Here is a 19,517-nt window from a genome sequence, read left to right on the forward strand (position 1 = left end):
CTCCACTCTGCATACACTATCCTTCAAATGTGAAGGTGAAAGAAAATATTAGTATACATTTCTAGGGAGTCTTGTTAAGAAAATTAGGCCATCCAAGTCACAAGATGCCTTCCAAACTCTAAGTCAGAGATTTTAAATTAATTACCTAATTACATTTTAATTTTATTAGTTTACAGTCAAATTTATATCACAGAATTAATTGTATCCTACCTGTTTTATGTGATATTGACGACCTCTGCATAGTCAATCTGATTGATATATTTATATCCATCTTAGAAGAACTGGAGAATGTTTTTCTTTTTAATTATGAAGTTTTATAGTCATTGACATTGAATACTAAATAAATTGATGTCTTTGCTTTTACAACATAATCTTGGTTATAATATGGCTGGTAGATACTTATTTTAAAACCACAATAATGTTTTAAACATTGTTTGAGAGGCAACATATTGTAGTTGTTTAATTACTCGAACTTTGAAGTCCAATTGCCTACATTCAAATTCTAGTGTCCCATTAACTAGCTGTGTGACCTCAGAGAAGTTGCTTAATTTCTCTGTGCCTCAGTGTCTTCATATATAATGACAGTATCTACTTCACGAGGCTGTTGTGAGGATTAAATAAGTTGATTCACGTAAAATTCTTTGTACAGAGTCTACACACATAGTAAGGACTCTACAAATATTAGTTGTAATTCCAGAAGACAAGTAGGATGTACCTTATGGGTGTGCACTGAAAGATGTGGTTTCCAGGAATACACTGAGGTAAAAAGTGAGGGCTGCCTGAATTTAGATATTTTTAATAAATGCAAGACTTCTTTTAAGAAAACACAGATGTGGAGTGTAAACAGTAAGTGCTATCCTTATACACTAACTCTCCTACCAAAATATTGTCCAAGTACTATTCTTTCCCAAACCTACACTCCACCCTAAGAGGGAACATTTTAAATGCCAATCTAGGTCAGTCATTTTTAAGTTCCAAGAGAACCAGCAAAATCTGGAGTTCATTTTTACTATTTTTCCATCTTACTGCCCATAGAAAACAGCCACATGAATTTGCTTCAAACTTTCCCCCAAACACTCACCTCTGGGCAGGGTCCAATTAGAGGGAACAAGGTCACCAAAAATTATTTTCAGAGGTAGTTTTAAGAAGTGAAAAAAGGTTCTTTTCCAGCCTGAACTACAGGATTTACCACTTAATTATTTTCAACACATGCAAGGCTACAGACATATACATATACACAGCTACACTTTTATTAAAAGCTATTTGATCCATATGGAAAAAAAGCCTGTTTGCTGGGATTCATCTGGGAATTTACCACAGACTGAAGCAGCTTCAACTTGGAAAAAACTGAAAGAACCTTTAGTGAATACTTGATCGCGCTGCGCAAACCCCATCTGCTTGAGAGATTCTATGATGAATTTAACTGTGCTCTCAAAAGTCACCTTGGAACAGGAAAATTTGTCCCATATTCTCATCGTCCACTGGCTTCCTCCTGCCAAACACCACCAGTACGGGCAGAAAGCATATAGGAAATGCTCTCATTATTAACCTTGTGTTCTCTCCTAACCCCAGTATTGTCCACTCATCCTCCTCGAGGAGCACAACAATTCCGCTATGCATATTAACGGAGGGCAGAAGAGGAAAAGGAGAAAATATGGATGATGCAATAGGAATCACCTATACAAACCTGCTATTCAAACAAGATTCCCATTAAAATATTAATTTTCATACATCATCTCTAAAAATGCAATTAGAATCTCATCCCCCAAAACATCAGTAAAATCCTGATGCAGCGTGATTAACTGTATATCCCTTGTTCTCTGACTGGCATCAGAACAGGGCAGTCCCCAATGTAGATGCAGTTTTTAGGCCACAGCTCCCCCAGCCACTATGCCTCCCACACACACGCCTAGAACTGGAAGAAGTAGTACCAAAAGGATTCTAGGAATGGAAGAATGACATTGCCTAGCAGTACAAGGAGTATCACAGGCGGCCTGCTTCCCTGGAAAGTAGTAGGGCTTTTTCTCATGTTTCAAAGACCAACTTCATATGCAAAGGTCTAAAGACAGCGCTGTCCCACCTATCTCTACTCCAAATGTGCTTATATATTTAATTTATTGAACTTCTGTCTACTTCTTAAGTGGTAATGCTTAATTATCAGAAGTGAAGCCTCTGGTACCATAAATTTTTTAACTTTTCAAAAATAAAAAATAAAATTTATTACGTTGTATTCCAAAACCACACTTCTAACTCATCACTAGAAAAACATTCAGATTTTTCCCAAGCTTTCAGGATGATCTGGGAAGACTACACAGTGTTTTGGTCACAGACATACTCAATGTTAAGCTCAAATTTTAAAAATTCACCTAAATGTAAAAATACCCAATTTATTTCAACTAAGAGTTTCAAAAGATGGAGAAGTATAGGTGTTGAAAAAAAGGCACAGTCATGTAGATCAAGTAAAGTGTGCAAATAAAATTTAATGTTGTACGATGACAGCTCTAATTTACAAATTTAAATCCTAAACAAGTACTACTTTTATGGAGCCCTGGTGGCACAGTGGTTAAGAGCTCAGCTGCTAACCAAAAGGTCAGCAGTTCAAATCCACCAGCAGCTCCTTGGAAATCCTATGGGGCAGTTCCACTCTGTCCTATAGGGTCGCTATGAATTGGAATTGACTCAACGGCAAGGAGTTTGGTTTGGCTTTTTTTTTATCAGAGTTCTAATTTACAAATTTAAATTCTAAACAAGTACTACTTTTACGAAGACCTGGTGGCACAGCAGCTCAGCTGTTAACAAAAAGGTTGGCAGTTCAAATCCACCAGCAGCTCCTTGGAACCCCTATGGGGTAGTGCTACTCTTCGGATTCTAAGTATAGGCCCCTCGGCCCTGAAATTCAGTTACACCTTCCAGGCCCACTGGAATAACAACTCTGTTGCCTCGGCTTTGGGCAGCCTCATTCTCTTAGTTTATCTCAGTGATGGCTCCACACATTGAGATCCCAGAAGTCACAGCTATACCCTTTGAGACTGAGGCGGCTCTGCTTCCTGTGTTCCTTATCTCTTCAGCTTCTGCTTCCTGGTTTCTTGGCCTCTTGGCCTCGCTGCCGTAGTCTGCCCTGCTGGGGCAAGTGTTCCAAAGATCTTCAGCTCCACGGATAAACCCCTGAAGGCACCTCAATGCACCAGAAGTCTCCTGCGCAAAGGCGTTCAGTTTTCTTGCTCTGTGGGTCAGCTCCAGCACTGTCTTGCGCTGGTCTCCTGGTTCTGCTGTTGCTGTTTCTCTGCTGCTGCTTCTCACCATCTGTGCAGTGTCCAGTGTAACAGCTCTCCTCACTTCCTTCTGAGTCCTCACCAGAATTGCCTTTGATGTCCATAATGCCACCAACAGTCTCTTCAAGGCAATCTAAGCTTTTACTATTAGGCACTCTTCCAGCATCTATCCATTCACAGTTTCAAAACAGCCTCCACATTTCAGGTATTTGTTAGAACCACACTCCACTCTCTCGGTACCAAATTCTTAGTTATCTAGTGCTGCTATAGCAGAAATACAAATGGATGGCTTTAACAAACAGAAGTTTATTCTCTTACAGGCTAGTAGGCTAGAAGACCCAAATCAGAGTGCCAGCTCCAGTGGAAGGTTTTCTCTCTCTGTCAGCTCTGGGGAAAGGTCATTGTCAACAATCTTCCTCATTCAAGGAGCTTCTCAGCACAGGGACCCTGGGAACAAAGGATGCGCTATTCCTCTGGCTCTTGTTTCTTGGTGGTATGAGATTCCCATGTCTCTCTGCTTGCCTCTCTCTTTTATATCTCAAGAGATTGGCTTAAGACACAACCTAAACTTTTAGATTGAGTCCTGCCTCATTAACATAACTACTTCTAAACCCACCCCATTAACATCACAGAGATAAGGCTTATAACACATAGGAAAATCACATCAGATGGCAAAATGGTGGACAGTCACACAATACTGGGAATCATGGTCCAGCCAAGTTGACAGATATTTTGAGGGACACAATTCTATCCATGACACATAGATTTATATTTGGGTTCTCAATTCTGTTTCATTGTTCTATGTGTCTGTTGTTGTACCACTACCAGGCTGTTTTGACTACTGTGGCTGTATAATAGTTTCTAAAATCAGGTCCGTGTGAGGCCTCCCACTTTGTTCTTCTTCAGTAATGCTTTACTCTTCTGGGGCCACTTCCCTTTCCTTATAAAGTTTGTGATTTCTTTCTCCATCTCATTAAAGAATGCTGTTGGAATCAGGATCGGGATTGCATTGTATCTGTGGATCGCTTTGGCTAGAATTGATGTTATCACGATGTTGAGTCTTCCTATCTATGAGCATGGTATGTTTTTCCACTTAGGTAGGTCTCTTTTGGTTTCTTGCAGTAGAGTTTTGTAGTTTTCTTTGTTTAGGTTTTTTATGTCCCTGGTTAGATTTATTCTTAAGTACTGTATCTTCTTGGGGGCTATTGTAAACGGTATTGATTTGATGATTTCCTTTTCAAAGTTCTCTTTATTGGTGTAGAGGAATCCAACTGATTTTTTTATGTTAATTTTGTATCCTGCTACTTTGCTGAAAGCTTCTGTTAGATCCAGCAGCTTTCTTGTGGAGTCTTTGGAGTTTTCTGTATACCAGATTATATCATCTAAGAATATGGATAGTTCTACCTCTTCTTTACCAATTTGGATGCCCTTTATTTATTTTTCTTGCCTTATTGCTCTAGCTAGGACTTCCAGCACAATGTTGAATATGAGTGCTGATAAAAGGCATCCTTGTCTGGTTTCCGTCCTCAAGGGGGATCTTTTTGTCTCTCTCCATTTAGAATGATGTTGACTGTTGGTTTTGTATAAATGCCCTTTATCACGTTGAGTTTTTATCAGGATTGGGCATTGGACATTGTAAAATGCCTTTTCTGCATCAATTGATAAAATCATGTTTTTCTTTTTTTGTGTTTTGTTTTATTTATGTGGTGGATTACGCTGACTGATTTTCTAATGCTGAAAGAGCCCTGCATACCTGGTGTGAATCCTACTTGATCATGATTTATTATTTTTTCATATGCTGTTCAATTCTGGAAACCCTGGTGGCATAGTGGTTAAGTGCTACAGCTGCTAACCAAAGGGTCAGCAGTTCAAATTCTCCAGGTGCTCCTTGGAAACTCTATGGGGCAGTTCTACTCTGTCCTATAGGGTAGCTATAAGTTGGAATTGACTCGATGGTACTGGGTTTGTTTTTTTTATTTTTTGTTCAATTCTACTGGCTAGAATTTTGTTGAAAAATTTTGCACCTATGTTCATGAGGGATATTGGCCTGCAGTTTTCTACTTTTGTGGTATCTTTGCCTGGCTTTGGTATCAGGCTTATGCTGGCTTCATATAATGAGTTCAGGATTATTCCTTCCTTTTCTGTGCTCTAAGGAAGCTTGAGTAGTATTGGTATTAGCTCTTCTCTGGAATTTCGGTAGAATTCTCCAGTGAAGCCATCTGTACCAGGGTTTTTTTTGTTGTTTTTGGAAGTTGTTTTTATTACCTCTCCAATCTCTTCTTTTGTTATTGCTGTTTAGTTTTTCTACCTCAGTTTCTGTTAGTTTAGGTAGGTACTGAGTTTCTAGAAATTTGTCCAATTCCTCTAGGTTTTCAAATTTGTTGGAGTACAATTTCTCATAGTATTCTGTTATGATCCTATTAATTTCACTGGGGTCTGTTGTGATATCACCTGTCTCATTTCTTATCTGGATTGTTTGCTTCCTCTCCTTTTTTCCTTTTTGTCAATTTGGCCAACGGTTTGTCAATTTTGTTGATCTTTTCAAAGAACAAACTTTTGGTCTTGTTGATTCTTTCCAGTGTTTTTCTGTTGTCTACTTCATTTATTTCTGCTGTAATCTTTATTATTTTGTCTTATTGGTACCTGAGGGCTTCTTTTGCTGCTCTCTATTTGTTCAACTTTTTTTTTTGATGTGTTTGTTTATTGCTATAAATTGACATCTAAGCAATGCTTTTGATGAGTCCCAAAGTTTTGGCAAGATGTATTTTCATTCTCATTTGAGTCTATGAATTTTTTTATTCCATCCTTGATTTCTTCTGTTACTCAGTACTTCTTAAACAAGGTGTTGTTCAGTTTCCATGTATTTGATTTTTTTTCCCTAGCTGTTTCTGTTATTGATTTCTATTTTTATGGCAAATGATCAGAGAAGATGTTTTATATTATTTTGATGTTTTGGATTTTGTTAAGGCTTGCTTTGTGGCCTATGATGTGGTCTATTCTGGAAAATGTTCCACGTGCATTGGAAAAGAATGTATACTTTTCTTTTCTTGGGTAGAGTGTTCTGTATACGTCTATGCGGTCAAGCTGGTTGATGGCAGCATTTAGATCTTCTGTATCTTTACTGAGTTTCTTTCTAGATGTTCTATCCTTCACGGAAAGTCATGTGTTGAAGCCTCCTACTACTATTGTGGAACTGTCTATTTCTCTTTTCAATGCTGTTAGAGTTTGATTTATGTATTTTGGTGCCCTGTCATTGGGTGCGTATATATTACGGTTATGTCCTCCTGGTGTATTGGCCCTTTAATCATTATATAGTGTCCTTACTTATCCTTTGTGGTGGATTTTGTTTTAAAGTCTATTTTATCAGAGATTAACATTGACACTTTTCTGGTTATTGTTTGCTTGATATATTTTTTCCATCCTTTGAGTTTTAGTTTGTTTATGCCTTTGTGTCTAAGGTGTGTCTCTTATAGACAGCATACAGATGAATCATGTTTTTTTTTTTTTTTAAATCCATTATGCCCCTCTCTGTCTCTTTACTGGTACATTTAGGCCATGCACATTCAGTGTAATTACTGATAGGCATGAGTTAACTAGTGTCTTTTTTTTTTTTTTTTTTTTTTGGTGTTCACGGTTTCTTTGTTCCACTTAATTTTCTGTCCTGAGTTCATTTTATTTATGAATTTTCTTTTCATCTCTTTTGTAATTGTTGATGCTGTGTTTGCTGAATCTTCATGCTTTTCTTCTTTTTTATTTTGATATGTAGGTTTGTTAGCTTCCTTTGTGGTTACATTGAAATTTACCTTTAGTTTCTAAGTTTAAACCAGTCTTTTGTTGCTTGATACTGCCTTGACTTCCTCTCCATATAGAAATTCTATGACTACACCATTTATTCCCTCTTTTTTATTTTGATGTTGTCATCGTTGACATATTAACATCTCTAGTTCCCTATTTTCAGTCTTTTAGCTTTGTTTTGTTTTTGTGAATTCCCTATCTGGGTTGGTATCTGAATGATATATTCTGTGTCCTAGTCATGGCTTGTTGTCTGATGTTGTTGGCTCTCTAACCAGAGGACTCCCTTTAATATTTCTTAGAACTTTGGCCTGGTTTTTACAAATTCCCTTAATTTCTGTTTTACTTGAAATGACCTAATTTCGTCATCATATTTGAGAGACAATTTCACTGGATATATGATTCTTGGCTGGCAATTTTTTTTTTCCTTCAAGGCTTTATATATGTCATCCCAATGCCTTCTTGCCTACATGGTTTCTGCTGAGTAATCAGAGCTTAGACTTATTGGTTCTCCTTTTTAGGTGACTTCTCATTTATCCCTAGCCACTTTTGGGATTCTTTATCTTTGGTTTTGGCAAGTTTGATTATGATACGCCTTGGTGACTTTCTTTTGAGATCTACCCTGTATGGGGTTTGCTGAACTTCTTGGATAGATATCTTCTTGTATTTCATGGTATCAGGGAAGTTTTCTGTCAGCAAATCTTCAACAATTCTTTCTGTGTTTTCCATTATCCACTCCCACTGCATTCTGCTACTCTGATCACTCATAGGTTTTTCCTCTTGATAGTATGCTATGTAATTCTTAGTCTTTCTTCATTTTTTTTTTTTATTCTTTTTCTGATTTTCCCTCAAACAAATTGGTGTCAAGGGATTTATCTTCACTCTTGCTGACTCTAACTTCCATTGTATCTCAATTCTGCTCCTATGACCTTCTACCGAGTGTCTAATTCTGAAATTTTATTGTCAATCTTTTGGATTTATAGTTGTTTTTGTATGGTTTCTAGAAGCCTGTTTATTCTGTCATTTTGTTCTTGTATTGTTTTCCTGAATTCTTCTATTTCTTTGCGTGTTTCTTGGTTTGGTCTGTGTTTCGCCTGATCTCCTTCTTGATCTCTTCGAGAGATCTGAATATCAGTCTTTTGAATTCTTTATCAGGTAGCTCCATTGCCTTATCTTCCTCTGGAAGGTTTTCTTCTATATTTTGGTCGTTTGTTAGAGCCATCTTTTTCTGGTTCTTTATGTGATTTGCTATTGACTGTTGTCTCCAAGGGATCAATAAGTTATTATATTTATTTATTGTATTTTTGTATTCTGAGTCTTGTATTTTGTTTTATTTTGCTGTGTTTTGATTTGTCCAAGTAGGCTGGGCGTATGTGCCACTCTGGTCGTGGACATTGTTGAAGCTCTAACGTGCTGTCTCCAGGTGGTCAGAGCAGCTACTAGGTGTGTGACCCCAGAAGTCTGTTCACCATTCTTACTGGAACGCTGAAAATGTTGGCGAAGATTTTTGGTGAGGTGATAAATCTGTCCTGCTGGTCACCTGGCTGAGGGTGCAGGGAGTGTTCTCCCTGATCGTTGAGTTTGGTGTTGTGTGTGTGCTCTCTTGCTTACTGGTTGGTCACAGTGCCGGTGCCTGGGTCATCAGTCACCAAGTGTGTGGCGTGGAGGCTCTCACCTGCAGTCCTGGGTGGGCAGGGCTGAATGGGGGTATTCAGAGTAGGCACAGGTCTCTGGATGCCATGGAGGGTGATGTGGGGGACAAGGCAGGGGATTGTCCGCTGCCCCTGGGTGCCCAGATGGAGGGTGTGTGCCTGTCCACTAGAATGCGTAGCTGGGGGGAGATGGGGCAGCCAGTCCTTGGGTGCTTGGTGCTGTTTGCTGGAGGGTTTGGGAGGCACCACTAATTCTCAGGCCCCTGCTGTGGGAAGCTAGATGGAGTGGTTGGTACTACTGGCCCTCAGGTCCCTGATGTAGGTGGGTGAGGCCCCATCTTAGGGGGCAGGGTGGTGTTGAACACCACAAATCTACAGCTTCCACATGGCTGCTGCAGGTAAAAATAGGCTTCAAGTGGATGCCCCTCTATTTTTTCCTAACAAGGGCACACCAGATTGGCCCACAAGGCCCTGATGCCAATAATCAGTGGGGGTGAAGGGTGCTGCAAGTTCATGGACCACCTACACAAGTGCCTGGGCAAAAAGAATTAGTTCCTCCAGGCCCAGCCATGAGTTCCCAGCTTAGGGGGCGTGGTGGTGTTGAATGCCACGGGACTGGTGTCAGAGTGGGGAGGGGAATGGATGAAGGGGAGTGCTCCTCAGCCATGGAGCTGTGCTGGGGAAAGGGTTATGGTGCACATGTGGTGATTTGAGACCATACATTTAACTTTCGCAGGTCTGTTTGTTTGTTTCTGGAGGTGTGCGCACATTCATTGCTGCTTAGCTACACCAGATGGGGTGGGTTTCAGCTTGGGATGTTGCTGCTTACCTCAACCTGTGTGCACTGTGCAGGTTCAGCTATCAGGATGCCAGTAACCCCATGATCCATAATTCCCCATTTCTGCTGTTTTTGAATTCTCTCTCCTTCCGCCTGCCACTCAGTCAGATTCTTTATCGTTGATAATTAGCGTTCCTAAATTGTCGTATATACCCAATTCACTTGTCTTTTTGGATCTTTGTTGTAAAGGGGACAACACGAAGTGTCTCATCATTCCACCATCTTGGCCCCACTTCTCAAGGCGCTTTTATTTAATTGAAATTTTTATTGAGATAATTGTATATTCACATGAAGTTATAAGAAATAATACAGAGAATCTGGTTATAGGAGGCAGAGCCAAGATGGCGGAATAGACACATGCTTCCGGTGAGCCCTCTTTACAACAAAGACCCAAAAAAACAAGTGAAACGAGTGTATTTATGGCAAGCTAGGAGCCCAGAGCATCAAAGGCAAGCTTAGAAAATGAAATAAGGGGCAGGGGGAGGAAGAAACGGTTCAGAAGTGGAGAGGAGTTACTGGACCTGAATCACGGGGAGCCCTCAGGCACCATTCCCAGAAGGAGAGGTGGCAGGCTTGTACTAGCGTTCAGCCACAGTTTCCTTAGGGAAAAGCAGCCAGCCACACAACCTACTCACACCTCAGGAACCAGATAATGGCGCCCTTGGGAAAAGCTAATTACTTGTGAATATTTTACCAATCCCCTCCCTGCTGCCTCCTCCCAAGCCACCTTCAGCGGCTGATTTCCCTGAGCCTGAGACAGGCGCTGTTGAGTGCCTAGAGCCATCCCCCGGCCTCAAAGAAGGAATAAATTAGCAACTGGGGGGAAAGATAATTTGGCAGCTCCACTAACTGAGGGAGCTCAGGACAGTAGCAGCTCCTGTCCAGGCATAAACGGTCCGTGGACCTTGGGTAACTTTCCCCTCTACGTGGACCTATATGGGCCTATTTGAAGAGAAGAGGCACTTGCTGGCAGACTCCAACCATTTCAGCTATACGGCAGAGAAGTGGGTGTTTGACATTTGACATTGCTTTGCCCATTAAAAAGGGTCCTCACTTAACCATATCAGGTGCCTAAGGACTGGTAGCTCCACTCAGGTCACCCAACCACCCGCAACAGGGGTCAAAGGATAACTGGTACCCCCAGTCCTTTCAACCAAAAACATTGGCTGTCCATGGACCATCTGCAGAACCCACCCACCTGTACACTCTAGGGAACAGCGACACGCTTTCCTCACAGACACGTGGGGGATGATTCTCAGCCCCCTGCCTTGTTCAGAGTGTGAGCCTCTGCAGCAACCAGATACCTACACAAATCACTGTTGACCCTCTAAGACTATAGGACCGACTCTGTACCACACACTTCATGATCAGCTCCCTGGACACCTGAGCCAAATTCAAACAAGAAAAGTGAATGGACTCCTAGACTGGTATACCTAATAACAGCTCTAGCCATCTGGGGACATGACATCAGAGCTCCAAAGGTGAAAATAATCAAGCTAGCTCACTCAAGCAACCCATTTGGGTATATCAAACAAAACAAAGCAAGAAGCTACAAGGCAGTAAGCAAACATAAAAAAAAATAATAGAACAACTTACAGATGGCTTGGAAACAACAGTCAATATCAAGTCACATAAAGAAACAAACCATGATCGCCTCAACAAGCTCTCAAAGAATCAAGGGATCTTCTACATGAGAGTGCATTCCTGGAATTCCCAGAGGCAGAATGCAAAAGATTGATATAGAGAACCCTTCAAGACATCAGGAAGGAAATGAGGCAATATGCAGAACAAGCCACGACACACACAGATAAAGCAATTGAAGAAATTAAAAAGATTATTCAGGAAAATAATGAAAAATTTAATAAGCTGGAAAAATCCATAGACAACAATTGGAAATTCAGAAGATTAACAATATAATTACAGAAGTAGACAACTCAATAGAAAGTCAGAGGAGCAGAAGTGAGCAAGTGGAATGCTGAATTTGAGAACATTAAGATAAGGCACCTGGCACCACTATATTTGAAGAAAAATCAGATAAAAGGATTTTAAAAAATGAAGAAACCTCAAGAATCATGTGGGACTCTATCAAGAGAAATAACCTACAAATGATTGGAGTACCAGAACAGGGAGGGATAACAGAAAATACAGAGAGAATTGTTGAAGATTTGTTGCCAGAAACATCCCAAATATCGTGAAAGATGAGAAGATACCTATCGAAAATGCTCATCGAACTCCATATAAGGAAGATGTTAAAAGAAAGTCACCAAGACATATTATAATCAAACTGGCCAACACTAAAGATAAAGAGAGAATTTTAAGAGTAACTCGGGATAAACGAAAAGTCACCTACAAAGTAGAGTCAGTAAGTATAAGCTTAGACTACTCCACAGAAACCAGGTACGCAAGAAGGCAATGCGATGACTTATATAAAAACTTGAAGGAAAAAAATTGCCAGCCAAGGATCGTATATCCAGCAAAACTGTCTCTCATATATGAAAGTGAAATTTCCAGATAAACAGAAGTCTAGGAAACTTGTAAAAACCAAATCAAAACTACAAGAAATACTAAAGGAAGTTCTTTGCTCAGAAAACAAATAATATCAGGTATCAACCCAAGACTAGAACACTGGGCAGAGCAATCAGGAGTCAACCCAGACAGGGAAATCAAAAAAATAAATCAAGATTAAAGAAATGCTCAAAACACAGTAACAGCGATAGTATTATGTAAAAGAAGATGACATTAAAACAATAAAGAGATCTTCCATTCAGAGAGGAAGACAAGGCAACACAAAGAAATAAAAGATAGGTTTAAATTTAGAAAAATACGGGTACATAATAAGGTAACCAAAAAGAAGAAAAACTATCCTACACATCAAAATAAAATACAAGAAAAAAATGGAGACTCAGCAGAAACAAAATCAACAACAACAAATATGAAGAAAGGACAATATATAAAGCTAATCTACTCGGCACATAAAATTAAGTGGGAAAAAGAAACTGTCAACATCACACAAAAAAAGACATCAAAATGACAGCACTAAATTCATACCTATCCATAATTACACTGAAAGTAAATGGACTAAATGCACCAATAAAGAGAAAGAGAGTGGCAGAATGGATAAAAAACCACAATACGTCTATATGCTGCCTACAAGAGACACACCTTAGACTTAGAGACACAAACAAACTAAAACTGAAAGAATGGAAAAAAATATATCAAGCAAACAACAATCAAAAAAGAGCAGGAGTGGCAATATTAATTTCTGACAAAATAGACTTTAAACTTAAATCCATCATAAAGGATAAGGACACTATATAATGATTAAATGGACAATACACCAAGAATATATAACCATATTAAACACTTACATACCCAATGACAGGGCTGCAGGATACATAAAACAAACTCTATCACCATTGAAAAGTGAGATAGCACCAAAATAACAGTAGGAGACTTCAACATACCACTTTCGGTGAAGGATAGGACATCCACAAAGAAGCTCAATAAACACAAGGAAGATCTAAATGTCACAATCAACCAACTTGACCTCACAGACATATAAAGAACACTCCACCCAACACAACCAAGAATACTTTCTTTTCTAGGTCACATGGAACATTCTCTAGAATAGACCACATAATAGGGCATATAGCAAGCCTTAGCAGAATCTAAAACATTGAAATATTACAAACCATCTTCTCTGACCATAAGGCCATAAAAGTGGGAATCAATAATAGAAAAACCAGGGAAAAGAAACCAAACACTTGTAAACTGAACAATAAAAAAAAAAAAAAAAAAACACTGCTCAAAAAAGACTGGAAGATAGAAGACATTAAGGATGGAATAAAGAAATTCATAGAATCCAATGAGAATGAAAACACTTCCTTTCAGAACCTTTGGGACACAGCGAAAGCCGTGCTCAGAGGTCAATTTATATGAATAAATGCATACATACAAAAGGAAGAAAGGGCCAAAATCAAAGAATTACCCCTACAACTTGAACAAATAGAAAGTGAGCAATAAAATAAATTCTCAGGCACCAGGAGAAAACAAATGATAAAAACTAGGAGCAGAACTAAACGAAATAGAAAACTGAAAAACAACTGCCAGAATTAACAAGACTAAAAGCTGGTTCTTTGAAAAAATCAACAAAATTGATAAACCATTACCCAAACAGACAAGAGAAAACAAGGGGAGGAAGCAAATAACCCAAATAAGAAATGAGATGGGCGCTATTACAACGGACCCAACTAAAATTAAAAGAATCATATCGGATTACTATGAAAAACTGTACTCTAAAAACTTTGAAAACCTACAAGAAATGGATGAATTCCTAGAAACACACTACCTACCTAAACTAACACAAACAGAGGTAGAACAACTAAATAGACCCACAACAAGAGAAGAGATTGAAAAGGTAATCAAAAAACTGCACCCCCCCCTCCGCAAAAAAAAAGCCCTAGCCTAACAGCTTCACTGCAGAGTTCTACCAAACTTTCAGAGAAGAGTTAACACCACTACTACTAAAGGTATTTCAGAGCATAGAAAAGGACAGAATACTACCAAACTCATTCCAGGAAGCTAGCATAACCCTGATGCCAAAAACCAGGTAAACACAACACAAAAAAAGACAATTACACCACTATAACCCTCATGAACTTATATGCAAAAGTCCTCAACAAAATTCTAGCCAATAGAATTCAACAACATATCAAAAAAATAATTCACCATGACCAAGTGGGATTTCTACCAGGTATGCAGGGATCCTTCTACATTAGAAAAACAATTGATGTAATCCATCACATAAATAAAACAAAAGACAAGAACAACATGATTTTATCAATTGATGCAGAAAAGACATTTGGCATTTCAGGAAGTTCAACACCCATTCATGATAAAAAACTCTGAGCAAAATAGGAATAGAAGGAAAATTCCTCAACATAATAAAGGGCATTTATACAATGCCAACAGGCAACATCATCCTAAATGGAGAAAAGCTGAAAGCATTCCCCTTGAGATGGGCAAACAGACAATGACGCCCTTCCTTTATCACCACTCTTATTCGACATTGTGCTAGAGGTCCTAGCCAGAGCAATTAGGCTAGATAAAGAAATAAAGGGCATCCAGGTTAGCAAGGAAGAAGTAAAACTATCTGTATTGGCAGATGACATGACCTTATATGCAGAAAACCCTGAGGAATCCTCAAGAAAACTACTGAAACTAATAGGAGAGTTCAGCAGAGTATCGGGATACAAGATAAACATACAACAATCAGTTGGATTCCCCTACAGCAACAAAAAGACCATCAAAGAGGAAATCACCAAATCAATGCCATTTACAGTAGCCCCCAAGAAGATAAAATACTTAGGAATAAATCTTACCAGAGATGTAAAAGACTTATACAAAGAATACTACAAAACACTTCTGCAAGAAACCAAATGAGACCTACATAAGTGGAAAAACATACCTTGTTCATGGATAGGAAGAGTTAACATTATAAAAATGTCTATTCTACCAAAAGCAATCTATACATTTAATGCAATTCCGATTCAAATTCCAACGACATTCTTTAATGACATGGAGAAACAAATCACCAACTTCATAAGCAAGGGAAAGAGGCCCCAGGTAAGTAAGGCATTACAGAAAAAGAAGACCAAAGTGGGAGGCCTTATTTTACCTGATTTTAGAACCTATGATACAGCTACAGTAGTCAAAACTGCCTGGTAATGGTACAACAACAGATACATGGACCAATGGAACAGAACTGAGAGTCCACACATAAATCCATCCACATATGAGCAGTTGATATTTGACAAAGGCCCCACAACAGTTAAATGGGGAAAAGAGAGTCTTTTTAACAAATACTGCTGGCAAAACTGGATATACATCTGCAAAACAATGAAACAAGACCCATACCTCACTCCATGCACAAAAACAAGCTCAAAATGGATCAAAGACCTAAATATAAAATCTAAAACGATAAAGATCATGGAAGAAAAAATAGGGACATTGGGTGCCCTAATACATGGCATAAACAGTATACAAAACATTATAAAGAATGTGGAAAAAAAACTAGATAACTGGGAGCTCCTAAAAATCAAACACCTATGCTCATCCAAAGACTTCACCAAAAGAGTAAAAAGACTACCTACAGACAGGGAAAAAGTTTTTAGCTATGACATTTCAGATCAGGACCTGATCTCTAAAATCTACATGATACTGCAAAAACTCAACTACAAAAAGACAAATAACCCAATTAAAAAATGGGCAAAAGATATGAACAGACACTTCACTAAAGAAGACATTCAAGCAGCTAACAGACACATGAGGAAATGCTCACGATCATTAGCCATTAGAGAAATGCAAATTAAAACTACAACAAGATTTTATCTCACTTCAACAAGGCTGGCATTAATCCAAAAAACACAAAACAATAAATATTGGAGAAGCTGTGGAGAGATTGGAACACTTCTACACTGCTGGTGGGAATGTAAAATGCAACAACCACTTTGGAAATCGATTTGGCACTTCCTTAAAAAGCTGGAAATAGAACTACCATATGATCCAGCAATCCCACTCCTTGGAATATATCCTAGAGAAATAAGAGCCTTTATAGGAACAGATGTATGCACACCCATGTTCATTGCAGCACTGTCTACAATAGCAAAAAGTTGGAAGTAACCAAGGTGCCCATCAACAAATGAATGGATAAATAAATTATGATATATTCACACAATGGAATACTATGCATTGATAAAAGAACAGTGATGAATCTGTGAAACATTTCATAACATGGAGGAATCTGGAAGGCATTAATGCTGAGAAAAATTAGTCAGTTGCAAAAGAACAAATATTGTGTAAGACCACTATTATAAGAACTCGAGAAATAGTTTAAACAGAGAAGAAAATATTCGTTGATGGTTATGAGAGGGGAGGGAGGGAGGATGGGAGAGGGGTATTTACTAATTGGATAATAGATAAGAACTACTTTAGGTGAAGGGAAAGACAACACACAACACAGGTGAGGTCAGCACAACTGGACTAAACCAAAAGCAAAGAAGTTTCCTGAATAAACTGAATGCTTTGAAGGCCAGCATAGCAGGGGCAGGGATTTGGGGACCATGGTTTCAGGGGACATCTAACTCAATTGGCATAATGAAATCTGTTAAGAAGACATTCTGCATCCCACTTTGGAGAGTGGCACCAGGGGTCTTAAATACTAGCAAGTGGCCATCTAAGATGCATCAATTGATCTCAACCCACCTGGATCAAAGGAGAATGAAGAACAAGGACACAAGGTAATTATGGGCCCAAGAGACAGAAAGGGACACATATACCAAAGACTACATCAGCCTGAGACCAGAAGAACTAGATGGTGCCCGGCTACAACTGATGACTGCCCTGACAGAGAATACAACAGAGAACCCCTGAGGGAGCAGGAGAGCAGTGGGATGCAGACCCAAATTCTCACAAAAAGGCCAGACTTAATGGTCTGACTGAGACTAGAAAGACCCTGGTTTTCACAGCCCCCAGACCTTCTGTTGGCCCAGGACAGGAACCATTCCCAAAACCAACTCTTCAGACAGGGATTGGACTGGACAGTGGGTTGGAGAGAGATGCTGGTGAGGAGTAAGCTTCTTGGATCAAGTGGACACTTGAGACGATGTTGGTATCTCCTGCCTGGAGGGGAGATGCGTGAGTCAAGGGGGTTAGAAGCTGGCGAAATGGACACAAAAAGAGAGAGTGGAGGGAGAAAGCGGGCTCTCTCATTAGGGGGAGAGCAATTTGGAGTATGTAGCAAAGGTGTGTATAAGTTTTTCTGTGAGAGACTGACTTGATTTGTAAACTTTGACTTAAAGCACAATAAAAATTAAAAATAATAATAATAATAATACAGAAAGGTCCCTTGTACACTTTTCCCACCTCACCTCAATGGTAACATTTTGCAAAACTAGTATGATATCACAACCAAGATACTAGCACTGATATAATCACAGATCTTATTTAGATTTCCCTAAAAAAAAAAAGTTTTCTTTGTACTCATTTTTGTGTGTGTATTTAGTTCTACACAATTTTTTCACGTGTAGTTTGAGTATCCATCACCACATTCAAGATGTTGCACAATTCCATAACCATAAGAATCCCCGTGTTGGTCTCTTATAACCATATTCACCTCCTTCCCAATCCCCCAGCCCTCATCCCTAGCCCAACAACCACTCATCTGTTCCCCATTTCTAAAATTTCATCATTTCAAATATCATATAATATGTAATCTTTGGGAGTTGGCTTTTTAAGTCAGTATAATTGCTTGGAGAGTCATCCAAGTTGCTGCATGTATCAGTAGTTTGTTCCTTTTCACTGCTGAGTAGTAATCCACGGTACATATGTACCACGTTTTTTTTAACCATTTACCTGTTGAAGGGTATCAAAGTGTGCGCAGCTTGAAGCCTGAGAATAAGATGGGTTGAGAGAACTTTCCTGAAACGCAAGATGCCAGCCTCACTGAATGCTCAGACCACCTTCAATTCTCTTTATTTCAGGCTCTTCAGTTTCTAGTAAAGGTGAAAGGAAAGGCAAGGGGAGCCAGAAAACTTTTTTAAAGTCTACCAAACAACAAAAAAGATTCTAGACTCCATTTTTGTGGGATTTGAGATAAAGCCAGACTATGAACACTTAGGGCCTTTCCGACGGGCCACAGTGCCTACTGTTTAAGCAGCCTAGGTTAGGTCCTTCTCCTCTGTTCCCTGTGTTTACTGCATCAAAGCACTTCTCAAAATGGGGCATAATTGCCTCTCTACTTGATAGTCTCTCTTAGTAGGCTGAAATCCTGTCTTGTTCGTATTACAATAATGTAAGCCCAGAATCTACCATATAGTAAATGGTACCTGGCATAAAAGTCCCTCAAAACCAAAACCAAACCCATTGCCACTGAGTTGATTCCAACTTATAGCGACCCTATAGGACAGAGTAGAACTGCCTCATAGAATTTCCAAGGAGCTCCTGGTGGATTTGAACTGCTGACGTTTTGGTTAGCAGTCATAGCTCTTAACCACTACACTACCAGGGTTTCCAAAAGGTCCCTAGGTGGTACAAACTCTTTATGCTTAACTGTTAACCTAAAGGTTAGCAGTTCAAACCCACCCAGCAGCTCTGCAAAAGAAAAGGCCTGGTGATCTGCTTCCGTAAAGATTACAGTCAAAAAAATTCTATGGAGCAGCTCTACTCTGTAACACATGGGGTTGCCATGAGCCAGAATCAACTGAATGGCAACTAGCAACAACAACAACAACTTGGCATATAGCAAGCAAACAACGGACGAATGTAATGAATAAGTGGTGGGATGGATGGATGGGTGGATGGGTGGGTGGATGGGTGGGCAGATGGGCAGGTAGGCGGGCAGAATGGCAGACAGATGGATGGATGGAGGATGGATGGATGGGTATGCTTCTTCAAGACTTGGGATCTAACCTGGTAGTTACAACAAAGAAGTAACAATAAATTAGCACCAAAATGTTGAGCTAAAAAGCCCACTAATGTGAAAACCTGTTTTCCAAAGTCTCTACTTTTCCCAATTAACCCCTTACAAACAAAGGTTTCTCTGGCAATGTGGGTGGAACAGAAGGAACTCATTTCACATCTCAATGCCTATTACCTGTTTTCTACCCAAAAGAGTTTCTTGCAACTCTACTTGTACTGGACGAAGTCTCAAATACGTAACAATTGTTACAGCACAAGTTCCGACTTAAGAAAGTGGACATCTGTGATAGAACCTACTCCCTGTCACCCCAGGGAAGTCTCCTGGAAGACTCTCCAACAGAGCTGACATATTTTAAAGACCAAAATTGGCACTCCTCTATGGACTCTCTTCTCTTTCTTTTGCAAACCTATATTCTTCAAACCTCCTTCATAGGGGATCAGGACCAGCCTCGGCAAGAACTGCCTGGCAATGCCCCATCTCATGCT

At 39.4% G+C, this 19,517-nt stretch overlaps 1 protein-coding gene across 1 annotated transcript in view; it reads right to left on the reverse strand.

The window, feature by feature from the left end:
- Window positions 1-19,517, reverse strand: part of HHAT (hedgehog acyltransferase) — a 640,126-nt gene that overhangs the window by 557,704 nt on the left and 62,905 nt on the right. The window lies entirely within an intron of this gene.

The sequence above is a fragment of the Loxodonta africana genome, chromosome 20, assembly GCF_030014295.1.
Source record: "Loxodonta africana isolate mLoxAfr1 chromosome 20, mLoxAfr1.hap2, whole genome shotgun sequence".
NCBI classification, from domain to species: domain Eukaryota; kingdom Metazoa; phylum Chordata; class Mammalia; order Proboscidea; family Elephantidae; genus Loxodonta; species Loxodonta africana.